Genomic DNA, 3,075 nt, shown 5'->3' with positions numbered 1-3,075 from the left:
CTTTGTCTTCTGCTTCTAATTTCAACATATATACCTGGACTGTTGTTGTCAGCATTGATTTTCTGTTGAATCTGATGAGAAAAACCCTATCACTGACCTATTTACTGTAACTCACTCTCTGCCCTGCCTTCTCATTCATAATGAATCGTGCTCCCACTCTACCATTTTCTGCTGCTGTTGATATCAGCCTATATTTGTCTGACCAGAAATCCTTATCTCCTTTCCATTTTACCTCACTGAGCCCCACTATATCTAGACTGTGCCTTTGCATTTTGCTTTTCGGATTTTGTATCTCCCCTTTTGTAGTGGTACATGTTGCTGTAAAGTGTAGCAACACATGAAACTTCCTGGCAGATTAAAACTGTGTGCCCGACCGAGACTCGAACTCGGGACCTTTGCCTTTTGCGGGCAAGTGCTCTACCAACTGAGCCACCGAAGCACGACTCACGCCCGGTACTCACAGCTTTACTTCTGCCAGTATCTCGTCTCATTCTGTAGCAACACATCTCATTTTCATTTTACAAGACCAATTACAGATGTGCATGTAAAATACATGACTTTAATTAGCAGTAGTGTAAAGAGCACCTACTATGACTGGGTGTCTTAAAATTTATGTGCAGATATGAGAAAGGAAATTACAGGCACAGTGCAGAAAGTGACAACTGATGTGTCATTTGGACTGGCCAGTAATAGGTCACTAGTGCTTTGCACTCGTGTTTTGGGGGTGCTATGGACTTCAGAGAAGAAAGGGGCCTGATGACAATAGTCAAGCACTAAAGAGAAATGAGTGTTGTTATATAGGCTCCATGCCATGCTAACTCGAGTTAAGTTCAAACTTATTGTCTTGATCAAGCACTGAAACATCATGTATGAACTTGTTGTCTGAGAAGCTTTGATAATTATCGGTCGTTGTGAGTTGAAAACTTATATGAATATTGAAGTATTATGGAAATGGTGTGATTTTGTGGTGAGTTGTTTGAATGTATAGACCTCACTCCTTTGCAGTTGGAAAAGAAGTCAGCAGTCACATATGTGGCATTGCATAATACGATCACACCATTAAGAGAAAACAAGTTTATACCCAGGAAATTTGGAAAAGAGGGTAACTGTTAGTACAGGGAACGAGTGAAGATATGCCATCTCACAGTATGTCAATCACTTAAAATCAACCAACAACAAGAAAAACACCTCACTACATGTTCAAACTTCTGATATTTCTTGCTCCAACTTATACAATACAACCCCTTTGTTGGTTATTTCGTCTGTTTGTCATAGTCACCTTCCCCTCGGCAGTCCCCTCCTGGAGGTCTAAATGATTGAGTAATTCAGAGTTTCTTGCCAATGGAGAGATTATCTTGACACATGTCTTGTGGGTCTTTAAAGCAGTGGATTCCCCTATAACAATTAACTTTTCATATCTCATGAAGATCTGAATAATTTCTTTTGCCTCATCATACATTCTTCCAGTCTCCTCATCATCTGTCAAGTAGTAGGCATATAAGGCTGTGCTACTGTGCTATGTGTTTACTTTATCTCTACCTTGGCTACAATAAAGCATTCACTGTGCTGTTCTTGGTAGCTCATTGCCATTCCTATTTTCTTATTCATTACGAGACCTACTCCTATTTTACCTCTATTTGATGTCGTGTGTGTATTTATTTTTTATATTTTTTCTTCCATACCTAACTTTATATTATTTACAAGTCTCTTTAAATCTTGTAACCTACCTACTCAATTAAGGGATCTAACAATCCACACTCAACCTGTAGTTTTGTTTTTTCTGATCACAACATCCTACTGAGTTGTCCCCACCTGTTTATCCAAATGGCAAACCATTTTAGCTCTGCACTATTTTGCCCGAGAGGATACCATGATCATCAAACGATGTTGTTGGGAAAAATAACAGCTGTAGTTTCCCCTTGCCTTTTATCTGTTTTTAGTACAAACATAGCAAGGCAATGTGGTAAAATGTTACAAGTCCAGATACGTCATTTATCCAAATTGTTTCCCCTTCAACTACTGAAAAGGCTGCTACCCCCTTCAGCAATCATATGTTATGAGTTTGATGGATCTCCACCTATTGTATGTCTGTCTGTATCCTTGACACACACATTCTACTCTGCCATGGCAAAGTCAGTGGTTTGTGGGAGTACTAAACATTTATGAAAGTAAATACATTCTCTGACATGTTAAGGATGAGAAAAACATGTCTACAGTCTTAAGTTTTAGCTGATCCACTGGGTGAACATTGAACCTCACAAATCCGAAGATACAAGAGTGCAAGTCATTTGTCAGTGATACTTAAAATTAACACACTGAGTTGTCTTTGAAGGAATATAACAAAATATTAAAGTCCTTCTTCTATCAAAGTGGGGTAATCAAGGAAAAATTCCAACATTAACTGAATTTTCTGTCTGCAGTTGGCAGATACCATAAAAATGTCAACAGGGAACATATTTAAAATAAAATTAAAGCAGCTGTTAATTGCTAAATGTTTGTACTCCATCATGGATTTTTAATGTTGTATGTACTTTATTTCTAATACTAAACTATTATTATTGTTCATGTATGTACTGACTGACTATGTCCACGACTCTAAGTCTTTTGTTGCTAGTATTGTAGCTCAGTTGCTTTACATTCAATCTCCTTTCATGGACGGCTTCATTTCTGAAGGTAAGTTGATGGTCAATATATATTTTTCTGAACAGTGATTTTAAAAAAATATAGTAGCATTTGACTAAAGAATTAATGAGCCAGAAACAGAGTTGATTGTACAATGGATATGAGTAATGGTTGCTAGGTATGTGGAGTGGAAAGATCACTAACCTTGTTACCTTGATGCATTAACATGTAAGTTGACAGCAACATAAACTAATAAAATATTCTTGAGCTTCCAGCCATGTCAAGTGGTTAAACTTCCATGAGCTTTGGATGAATGTGTCCTCAACTACTGTCAAGTCATGACTACTGCCACTTGTCAAAAGGTAAGGTGTTCTTGCCCAAAAGCTCATGGATATTTAACCACATGACATGGCTGGACGCTCAAGAGAATTTTATTATCATGTAAGCTTGGTT

At 37.7% G+C, this 3,075-nt stretch overlaps 1 non-coding gene across 1 annotated transcript; it reads right to left on the bottom strand.

Annotated features, from left to right (window-relative positions):
• Positions 1 to 365: 365 nt before the first annotated feature.
• Positions 366 to 440, bottom strand: Trnal-caa (transfer RNA leucine (anticodon CAA)). Its single transcript has one exon. It is a non-coding gene; the product is annotated as a tRNA-Leu (tRNA).
• Positions 441 to 3,075: the final 2,635 nt, after the last annotated feature.

Source organism: Schistocerca nitens, chromosome 5 (genome assembly GCF_023898315.1).
Source record: "Schistocerca nitens isolate TAMUIC-IGC-003100 chromosome 5, iqSchNite1.1, whole genome shotgun sequence".
Taxonomy (NCBI): domain Eukaryota; kingdom Metazoa; phylum Arthropoda; class Insecta; order Orthoptera; family Acrididae; genus Schistocerca; species Schistocerca nitens.
This window is presented reverse-complemented; position numbering and strand designations above follow the sequence as displayed.